This window comes from Equus przewalskii, chromosome 2, assembly GCF_037783145.1.
Source record: "Equus przewalskii isolate Varuska chromosome 2, EquPr2, whole genome shotgun sequence".
Classification (NCBI taxonomy): Eukaryota; Metazoa; Chordata; class Mammalia; order Perissodactyla; family Equidae; genus Equus; species Equus przewalskii.
This window is the reverse complement of record NC_091832.1, coordinates 108479224-108490809: the sequence shown is the minus strand read 5'-3', so window position 1 is coordinate 108490809 and position 11586 is coordinate 108479224.

The window sequence follows — 11586 nt, the reverse complement described above, 5'->3', positions numbered from 1 at the left end:
TTCAAAATATATTGAAATAATATTTAAAATAAATATTAAGTTATGTAGTTTTCATCATTTTTACTGTTCTTTTCTCTCAAAGTGTCGTAGCTGGATGATAAATTTTTATAGTCCCTTATTAATACGTAAGGAAACTGTCAAGCTCAGGGCAATATTGATTCTTCCTTGCCCTTAGGCTCTCAGATAAAGAAACATTTTTTTCCTGCCAAAGCATGACCCTCCGAACCTTTTGCTGGATCCTGAGCATCTCCTATCCGTTTCTGCTCTGGGCCTTTGCTCTTGCTATTCCCCCCCTCCTGGAGCACCCTCTCAGCTCCTGCCGTCTTTGCCTTTTGGAATTTTTCCTACACCTTACATTCCAAATTAAGTACTCTCCTCTTCCTCCATTCCAAAAAGACGAGATTTATTTCTGAAAAGGTGCTGGTAATAATCACTAACACTCATATGACAATCATTATGTGTCAGGTACTGTTTATTCTAAGTGCTTTAAATATGTTAACTCATTTAAGCTAAGCCTCCTAACAACTTCATGAGTTAGGTATTATTTTTATTGCTTTTTTTATAGGAAAGGAAACCGTTCTAGACAGGTTAAGTAACTTGCCAAAGTTTAAGCAATTAATCACTGGATTCCAATCTAAGCTGATTGTTTCCAGGGCCTACCACCCCACTATATCACCTCTCGAGGCGATAGCTGATAATTAGTTTTCATTTCTATTGTCATTGATGTAGTTTAGATCCTTTCATCTCTCAACAGTTCTTTGTCAATATCGGACAAGTGTCACTAGTAGCAGAGGCACTGTAGGATGCACATCTACTTCCACACTACTCCCAAAGCAACTTTCTAAAGCATGCATCTCAACAGCAGCTCCCAGACTATGACAAAACAAAATAACCTCCAAAACCCCCTCAATTTCTCATTTATTTGTTTAAGAACATCTGTAGCTGTTCATTGCCTTTAAGATAAAGTCCAAAGTCTACCATGGCACCAAGGTCCTTTATAATCTGATCCCAGTCAACGCTTCTAGCTGCAGCTCTAGCATCACACCCTGCCCCCACCCCAGCCTTTATTCTCTATACCCCTCTCAGTTAGTAGGCCTTAAACTGACATGCCTGCATATGCCTTCATGTCCTCCTTAGGGTCTCTCTCTCTGCCCGCCTTATCCTTCAGCCTCCCTTCCTCCTTCTTTCCCTCTCTTCTTCTCTGCTTTCCTCCGTACCTACCTCCTTACTTCTACCTCTTTTCTTTCTCTCTCTGTCTGTCTACAAAGTCCAGCTCAAATATCATTTCTTCTCTTGTCAGTGTTCCATAAACACCTCTTTCATTACCACCCCTAGCAAAATTCTTCTGAGATACCATAACACAGTGAATCTGCCTCTGTTATGGCACCCATCATATTGTAGATCGTGATGTGCGTTCATACCTAGTTCCACAACTAGCTAGGGAGTTGTGTGGGGGTCGGGGCCATGTTTTACTCTCCTTTATCCCCAGCGCTTATCACTTTGTGCAAGGTACACAGTAGATTCTCAACAAATGTCCTGTGAAATGAATGGTCTGTTTATTTATTGAATCATCTAATTGGGCTGAACACATTGATGGCTCTCAATAAGTATTTTTGAAGTATAACCCTGTATCTTCTTGTTCTTTGGAGTAAGCACATATCTAGTTCTGAGATGCCTATAGATTTACCAAGGGGCATTATAAACCCTACCGCGGGATAATCAAGGCCTCCTCACTAGCACAGCTTCATACAGAGCCACTGTTGGTGCTGAGGTGCTTAAACATCACTCGTGATCATAGAGTATTTCAAATTTGTATATTCTACATATAGCGTTTCCTCTTGTTCTATTGTTAGTGTGAATAAGAGGATGCACAGAGCCTTCAATTGTATAGAAGCAATGGACATCCTCCTCTTATTTTTCTTCTATAGGGTGTTTTAAGAAAAGATGTGAATTTACTTTGTTTTCAAAAACTGTCTATAAAATATTCAACAGATTTATCCTTTATAGGTATAAACCAAAATATAGACTCTTATTTTTGTCATTTAAAAAGAAACCTTCACTTCAAAATAATTTATTAATAAATGTATAACCAAGTTATTGCTGAGGAAGTGGGAGAATCTCCCTCACCCCCTTTCCTTAAGGTTCTTATGGCTGGTCAGATAATTAAAAAGTCAGGTTGGCAGGAGAAAATCAAACAAACTTTAATAGCATGTATACATGGGAGAAACCCGGAAGAAACTGAGTGACTCAGTCAACTGGCCGAGGCTGCCTGCTTAAGTATCTTCGGCTACAGACAAGGAGGACGTTTGGGGTAGTGATTTGGGGCTTCAAAGAGGAGGAAGGTAACCCACATGGAAATGGAAAAGCAAATGTTTGGTAAATAGAACTTTGATAAGAGTGGGCAAGGATCCTTCCACTCTACCAGGAACCCAGAGTTATCTATGGTGATGGCCTGTCCTGGACAGGCCTTTATTTTAAATTTCTTTTAGGCAGTTAGGGGGGAAAGGTGGAATGTTCTTGCTGAGTCTGAGCCCTTATTGTCTTCAGCTCGAAATAATCTGCATACCAGAGTGGTGCATCTTGGGGTGGCCTGCCCTGAACCCCGTCATTATCTATATGATTATGTTGTATTAACCTTGGAGCAATCTTTATAGAACCTGTCACCCCCATTCTGTTCCAAACATTAAAGGAACAAAATAGACAAGGCTTACTTCTTCGAGTTTCTGCTTTAAAGCCACGGGGTAATTTAACAAGGTAGTGTAAAAGAAACACTAACGTGAGAAAATTCTTCATTTCAAGGGATTATTGGTAATAGTGTATAAGTAACAGCCATATAGAGCAACTCAATTCCCCAGGAAACTTCATAAAACTTCATAAGACACCTAAGTTAACAGCAGATTGGATGCATTTGTCAGTAGAAAGCCTTTGATGGAGAAATTTCTGGACTTTCCAGTAAAGAGCTACACAGAGCATATGGTTCATTGAAACAGGATAGAATTAAAAGAAAAATCAAATGTTTTAAGTAATCTGAAATTACTAAAATTTTAAATGTCTTCACATATCAACATCACACGAAAATTAGCTAAAAGAAAATCTCTGAAATAAAGTGTAAAGTTTGTTTGTATTTAACGTCCAGTTGAGTAAAATGCTTTCACACTAGCAGTTATATGGATTTTTCTAGAACCATTTATTTGAATAGTGATCATTATGTCATAACTGAGATACATTTAGAGCATTTTTACTTATTAGAAGGAAAGTAAATGGCCTTTTTGAGGGGTTTTTGGCTACCTTGACTTGTAAAAGTAATTCTGGGAGAAATAGTGACAGGAATCAAGCAGTGGTGGTGGTTCCTTGTTTAGCTTGCGTTTCTGTTGCTTTCTTTACAGTTTATACTTCTGCATAATTGACAACCACAGGGCTCCTGGATCTTGCAGCTCCCAGGGTCAGCCCTTGATGCTGAGCTGGTTCTCCTCGCATTCACTTCTTCCCCGCTGTACAGGCCCGAGGGCTTTAGCCTTTACCATCCTCTTTAAAACTCTTAGCATCTTCTCTGGTGCTTGCTGGCTGGATAATGAGGAGGCATCGTCTCTCAGCTCCCACTTCCTTACTCCTCTGAAAATAAGCATAGTAGACACTTTTTATTTAAGAATTTTATGTTACTCATTGTGGGATAGAAAGTCTGGATAAAAATAATCAGATTAAGAAAATTACAAAGTTTAAGAAACTTATAGCACTATTTTTAATGATTTTATTTTTTTTCGAGCGATTTTAGGTTCACAGCAAAATTAAGAGGAAGACGAGGGAAGCTCCCATACACCCCTGCCTCCATTCATATAGCATTTTAATGCATGTTGTCCCTCACAATTTCCTGAGATGGCTAGAAGGGTTAGAATCTCTGAGGACTCTTGCTCTGCTCTTTTATTTTTGGCGGCAGATTTCATGTGTTTCCAGCTTTCCTGTTTCCAGGTCCAAAGATCCCTTTCTCTATAAAGGCCTGCCTTCCCAGTACCGAGGCCTGAAGATGCAAAATGACAGGTGTCAATGAGCATCAGGGTCAGGATACCTGTCTCTGGGCCTTCCAGTCTTGACTCCCTTCTCATGGCCTCACAACTCAACATAGAACATGCTCCCCTATGATGTTACCACATCTAGAACCTTCCTTTGAATAGTCATGTTCCTGGGGACCTTGGGGATGATATAAAAATAAATAAGCCTGAATGAGTGAATCTTCAATTTTGTTAACGCATAATGCCTACTGCACGAGGCAAAGGTTATGGATCCTTAGTTTAGCCCACGGGTGCTCATGTTATCAAGGTTTATAAGTAAGTCACTGAAATCCCCTCTTTCATACAACCTTTCAAACTTCTTCCAGTTTTAGGTCCCCCCTCCGCCCGCACTACAACCACTGGCATCCCATAACAAGTAATTCACGCCTTATCTGGAGGCAGGGTGGAAGGGTGAATTTAGCTGCCAGTTAAGCCTTAGAGGCCACATCTTTCCTCACGACTAACATCAACATACTAAATGGATACCAAAATCCCATATAGCCCTCAACTCAGAGGAAAAGTAAACTCAAAATGTTCTGACATAAAAGCCAGTTACATTATTCTTCTGTTGTATAAATAAGATGACCATAGCTATAATAGTCTATTCTACGTATTACCGGCTCTATTGTTAAATAATTGAAAAGGCAAACAAGAACACCAAGGCATCACGGGGGTAGCAACTGTAAGATGTGGCTCCCACCCGTCCTCCCCACCCCCCTAAAAAGGTCTGGGGAAACGAAGGGAAAATGTTGGAATTATTAAAAACATGGAAGTTTAAAGGTGAGGCCTCGTGGGGGTGGGCCAGACCTCTGCCCAGGGACTGCTGCTCTACTGGCGCTGGTGTCCCCGATGAGTGTCACGAGACTGGTTCTGCAAGTGTCAGCATAGCTACGACCTGGAATCAAGGGCTGCTCCTGGAGCTAACAGCTACAGGAACTGGAAGCATTCCGGCAGGAGCAAGCCCCTTCTCTCTTCTCTGGCTTTGCAGTCTCCCTCCAGCGCCCCCTATTGGATGACAATAAGGAACCGCTGGCAAAGCAGAAATGAGTCCCAGCTTAAGCCTCACAAAGCCGAATGTCGACTAGGGGATTTGAAGCTGAGAGGCTAGTAACGCAGGAGGTTTTTAAGTGTTGTGTTATGGCTGAAGGAAGACCATTCGTTTTACAATTGAGATTTGGGTAAGAAGGCATTTGCAGAGAGTCACTCGAACAGACGCTAGAGTATAACAAAGTGGACACTGTAAGTGTTGACTACCCTTTCAATAACATTGGCCACAAAAGGAAGGAGAGAGAGAGGAGAATAACCTACAAAGATAGGAGGGTTAAGAAAGAGTGATTTGGGGTGGGGGGCGGTGGGATGAGAGAAAGGAGAACTTTGATAAAGAAGAAATACTTTCTTATAGATGGAAAAGACAGCCGGCCCTGTGGTTGAGTGGTTAAGTTTGTGCGCTCCACTTTGGTGGCCCAGGGTCTCCCTGGTTTGGATCCTGGGCGGGGACATGGCACCACTCATCAGGCCGTGTTGAGGCGGCATCCCACATGCCACAACTAGAAGGACCCACAACTAAAAGTATACAACGATCTACGGGGGTGGGGGAGATTTGGGGAGAAAAAGCAAAAAAAAAAAAAAAAAAAAAGAGATTGGCAAGTTGTTAGCTCAGGTGCCAATCTTTAAAAAAAAACAAAAACAAAAGATGGAAAAGAATGAATGAAGTTACTGAAAAAAATTATGTGGAAAGGAAGGAAGTAGACAGAGCATTTGTAGGCTGATTTTAGCCCAGTCATCAAGGTGAGTGATCAGGTGCTTTGCTGAGAATGAGTGTAGGGCAATGGGATTGGGGCCTGGGGTAATGAAGATGATTCAGAACACTTCATGTATGGAATTAAATAGGGGCAGGAAAATTCCATTCCTGAGACTAATGAAGTGACTCCTACAAAGTGTCTGAACCAGACCAAGCATAAGAATTGCATACGCTTTTGGGGTTGTGTGTGTGTGTATGAATCTAAGCCTCCAGATTTGTTTCTGCAGCCCAGTTTTCCAGCTGAGGTACTATTGACCTTTTGGGCCAGTTAATTTTTTGCTGGGGGTGAACCCCAGGTACCTGAGGGTTGCTATAGATATTCAATAAGAACATGATTGCCTTTTGACCTTGTTCAATTTGCTGTTTTCCTGTTTAACTTGAGGGGTGACTCAGGGGGGTCTCAGGATTTGTGAGCTTGTTTTGCAGAAGAAAGATAATGCCTTTAGGGAGGTTGCAATCACCAGATGGCCGGCCCCCAGCAGCAGTTGACACCTGGAAGTCAGATAGCCCAGGGGCTTATCAGGAGTGACCCTTTTGTTTCTCCAAAGCTCCTCTATAAAGCCCCTTAGCTCTATAAAATCTCCCTGCTTTCTGCTCTGTTAAGGAGGATTTGAGAGAACCCAGGCTCCCACCTTCTCGTTTTGGCCAATTCGAATAAACTCTTCTCCATCTCCAAGCACTGATGTCTCAGTGTTCGGCTTGCTGCACATAAGGCACACAAACTTGAGATTAAGAGGTTCGGTATCTGGGGTAGGGGACTGTCCTGTGCACGGCAGGGTGTTTAAACTTCATCCCTAATCTCTACTCACTAGATACCCTCCCCCACATCATGACAATCACAAGTGTCCCCAGACATTGTCAAATGTCCCCTGGAGGCAGAGTTACCCCTGGCTGAGAGCCACTGCTCTAGCTCCATGAAATCGACAAAAGCTGATTTCTTTGTTCCCAGCAGTGGTCCTCTCTCCAGGCAAAGGCTATATTTTCAGCTTCTTGTCCTTCTCAGGAATCTTGGCACCTCCTAATCCTAGGAGGCTCACCACTTCTAATGTCTTTAAATTGAGTTTTAAGAAATTTACTGGGCTTTTCTAGTGGTTCTCATGGGAGTTTTGTTCTGCTGAAAGGTATCCTTAATATTCAGAAACAAAGTTCCAAAGAACTATCCTTTTTTTTTTTTTTTTTTGATTCATTGATTTAGTTATACTGTTTTTTCTTTATTCTAACCAACTGATCCGCAGATGCAGCCCATGGGCTAAATCCAGCTCTTAATGGTTTTGGAAATAACAGTTGTCTTATGACAACACAGTCACACCGTCATTTATGTATTACCTGTGGCTGCTTTCACAGGAAGATTGTGGAGTGGTTGCCACAGAGATCTATGGCCCTCGAGCCACGGTTTGCCAACCCTGCTGGAGATATTGAATACTTTGAAGGTAGGAACCAAGAGTCTGTATCTCTGGTGTTTACTATTTTGTAGCTGAATGACTGCATGTTTAAATTTTCTTAGATTTACCTAAAAATATAAAATGAACTCAATCGTTTTCTTTCAAATGACTAAAGGCAATGAAAGATGTTGCTATGTTTGTCTGCAATATTATGTATTGTTTAAGTCAAATGGGATGGTTGGGTTAAAGAATAATGCCAAAGGGTTTAATTTTAAGAGTATAGACCCAATTCCTGGTTGTACCTATTAGTTTTGGTTTGTTCTGGGCTTTTTTAGTCATAAATTGCCCCTTTCACTAGCTATGTTGCAAAAAAATATATTATGTGTTACAAGAAGAATATGACAAAGTGAACAAATGCATTAGTACAAATCAGTCATTCCTACAGATTGAAAAAAAAAGTAAGTAAACGGGCCAGCCCCATGGCATAGTGGGTAAGTTAATGCACTCTGCTTCAGCGGCCCAGGGTTCACAGCTTTGGATCCCGGGTGTGGACCTAGCACCACTTATCAAGCCATACTGTGGCAGCATCCCACATAAAGTCGAGGAAGATTGGCACAGATGTTAGCTCAGAGCTAATTTTCCTCACACACATGCACACAAAAGGTGCATTTACTAAAGATGGTCATTTACTTCATCTTTCTATTAATAGAACAGTGGAACAGTACACGTGTTTACATTACGTGTGTTCTCTTTTTACAGTACACATGTTTACATCACACATTGTCTTTGCAAGTACAATACACGTGTTTACATTACACATGTTCTCTTTGAAATTCATCTGAATATAATAATTTATATGTGATATATATTTGATAATGTATTCTTTGATAATAAGAATGCCTTCTATTTAATTTCTTTCAAATGCAGACAGCCTTTGAAATAGTCACCTTTTTCTCCCCCTTCTTTCACAGACATAAGTGAGGTAGGGGTAATTAGTATAATTATGTGTCACAAATGGACTCATAAACCAAAGAAAGGAAATTATTTACTAATTCGAGGTTGTTGAGATCCATTGTCCTTGGACTAAAATAATATTTGTGTACTCTGTCTACCAGTGCACTGTTGCTTGTATGTTTCTACTTCAAAATCTTATAATTCTTATTAATGATTTATTCTATTAATTTTTAATGATGACATTGTTAGTCAGATATTATCCTGAATGCATTTTGCATCTTGAATGTTAATGTATCTTTCTCATTCCATTAATTCTGTGACAAAAGCACGTTTACCGTACCATAAATCTTATCAGTCTTTGAACAAAAGTTACTTAAAACTCTGAAACTGTGTTATTTTATGATTTTGAATTACCACTGTACCTGGGTAGCATCTATTATTTACTTACTTGTCTCCTGAGGGCTCTTGGTAATCTTTAATGAGTTATATCTCAGAGTTTCCTTAGCCAAAACAATTTGGTAAAGAAACTAATGGTTTTGATTTTCAAATGAATGGTTATACTAACTAGAAGGCATGCCTCTGCTTTACTGGGCTTAAAACAAAGTTCTCTGCATCATTCCAACATCTGGATTTCATTTATTGGTAAGGCAGGGTAAGATGGATTTGGAAAGAATGAAGTGAAATCAGTTTTAATGATCATTATCTGATTTTTTTTTGGACTGAAAATTTCCCTCCAAGTCAGGCTCTGTCATGTTTAACTTTGAGAGTGTACTTCATAGGAATAAAAGTTACAGTGACTTAATCCACTCCTCTTCTCCCTCTGACTTAAAAAAAATACTTACTTAGTGACAAATGTTGGAGTAAGAGACATAATCTTGCTTGAAATTTTTGTGTAATGGCTTTGTTGGATTTCACGTATATTTTTGTTTAATTGGCTGCACTTGTTAAAATACTTTATTCCTCCAAAAATATAACACACTTCGTCTAGATTTTACAGCTTTTCAAATTGATTATCTAAATTTGAGTGATTCTTGGATCTTTAGAATGCATTCATAAATGATACATTGGAAATAATGCATTTGAAGTATTTCATATGTGCATTAACTTTTCCTATAATGATAGCATAGCATTACATTTTAAAGTTGTCAAGCTGTGCAAATATCTGTACTTTTTTTTTTTTTAAAGATTGGTGCCTGAGCTAACATCTGTTGCCAATCTTTTTTTCTTTTTCCTCTTCTTCTCCCCAAAGCCCTCCAGTATGTAGTTGTGTATTCTAGTTGTAGGTCCCTCTAGTTGTGCTTTGTGGGATGCTGCCTCAGCACGGCTTGATGAGCAGTGCTAGGTCATTGTGTAGGAGCAGAACCCTCGAAACCCTGGGGTGAAGGGGGGAGCACGAACTTAACCACTCAGCCACAGGACCAGTCCTTCATACGAGTTTAAGTATGCCTTTCAAAAAAGTCTTAGGGGCCGGCCCGGTGGCGCAGCGAAGTTTGCACGTTCCGCTTCTCGGCGGCCCGGGATTCGCTGGTTCGGATCCCGGGTGCGGACATGGCACTGCTTGGCAGCCATGCTGTGGTAGGCGTCCCACGTATAAACTAGAGGAAGATGGGCACGGATGTTAGCTCAGAGCCAGGCTTCCTCAGCAAAAAGAGGAGGACTGGCAGTAGTTAGCTGAGGGCTAATCTTCCTCCAAAAAAACAAACAAACAAACAAAAAAACTCTTCTTATATTTTCTTGAAATTCTATAGATATCTGGCAGAACAGATGACTTTCTCAAACATTACTTCAATGTTTTGATTAAAAACCCTACGTTTTAGTTAAAGATGGAAAGAAAGACTTTTCAAAGGCATTTTAGATTATTGCAGAGAAGGAATTTTTTATATATGCTGGCACTATTCCCAATAATCTTAATCATTACTATTATCAGCACTAAAAAAGAAGAAAAAGAGAGTAATAGAAAAAGTAGAGCTAGAAATAGGAAAAGAAACCTGAACGTTATACTTAAAATGACAGACAAAATCCTTCTGGCAGTCAGAGCTCTTGGATGCTGGCATAATTTCCCTGCTTGGAAAGAAGGAAAATGGAAGGAAATGCTGTCCCTATAGAGATATTTAGAGCCAGATTTGGCAAAGTGCTGGAGAACACGATGCAGGAAGATCCCTGAACATGTTGCCAGGGAAATGGCCTAAGGGACTTCCGTGTCACTTTTCTCCGTTTGGCACTGACGCGGTAACTGGGCCCTGGAGTTGATTTGCTCTCTCACTGATTCCAGTGTCACCTCAGGACATCTGCTTGACTTAACTGCCAGTTTCCCCTCTCCCCAGAGACTTTAGAAAATGACTCTTACTTGGTGGTGCTTAATGTTTGTAACCACTTCAGGATTTCAGAGAGACAGCTATCAAAGAACGGAAAAAGCGTTGGTCCTTGTCACTCTACTTGTTGGTCCACAAAAGTTGAAATCTGGAAAGAAAGGCCAAACCAAGATTAATATGTTATAGTCTGCATTTACTGTGTTTCCATGTAATTCAATTTGATTCTGTGTGATTTCCTTCCGTGTGTGTTTACTGAGGAGCTACCATCTCCTTCAGAAAATTCAAAATCTGAGGCCCACAGAAATTGGTTCACTGGCCATGTTGGAGGGTCCAGGGGTTCCTCTGATTGCAGAGCAGAGAAAGAATCTCCAGAGTCGCTGTCTGGTTCCATTAAATCTGGATGTGACGCGCAGTGGAAGGGAGTAGAGTTCATCCATCAGCAAATTTATTTGAGCTCCTGGTAGGTTGGAGGCACTGTTCTAGATGCTGGGGAATTAGGAGAATTGAAATGGAATCCTAGTCATGGATGAAACCAGTCACTCTCTCAGGGCCTCATTTCGCAGTTCTGTTAAATGTTGTGATGAAGTTTCTACTACTTCGTAGTCTCGTGAGAAACCTGTGAGCGAGTGAATGGGAAAGTGTCCTGAGTCAAAAAAGTGGTAAATCACCACCAATAACAATAACAACAAATACGAACTGAGTGCCTCCTGTCTTCTAGCACAGTGCTGAGCATCAACTTACCTCACCCACTCTTTACAACAGCCTTTTCTTTTCCACGCATGAAGGAACTGAGGCATAGAGGGCCGTGGTAACCAGCTAGTGGGTGGCAAAGCTGGGACACAAACCTGGGCCTGTTTAATTCCAAAGGGTTATGAGGGCTAATGCGATCCGGTCAGCTGAACGTCTGCTTTGCAAACTCACTGGGGACCATTTTACTCTCTCTCTGCTTGGTTATTGCTGGCTGCCTTGCAAATAATTAGCAATTTTCTAAGAAATTCGTCACTTTTATGGGAAGCCCGTTGCACTGACCTGCAATGAAAAGCTACTTCCTTCCCAAAAGTCCCAGCGAAGGCATCTGTGATTCCATCCAG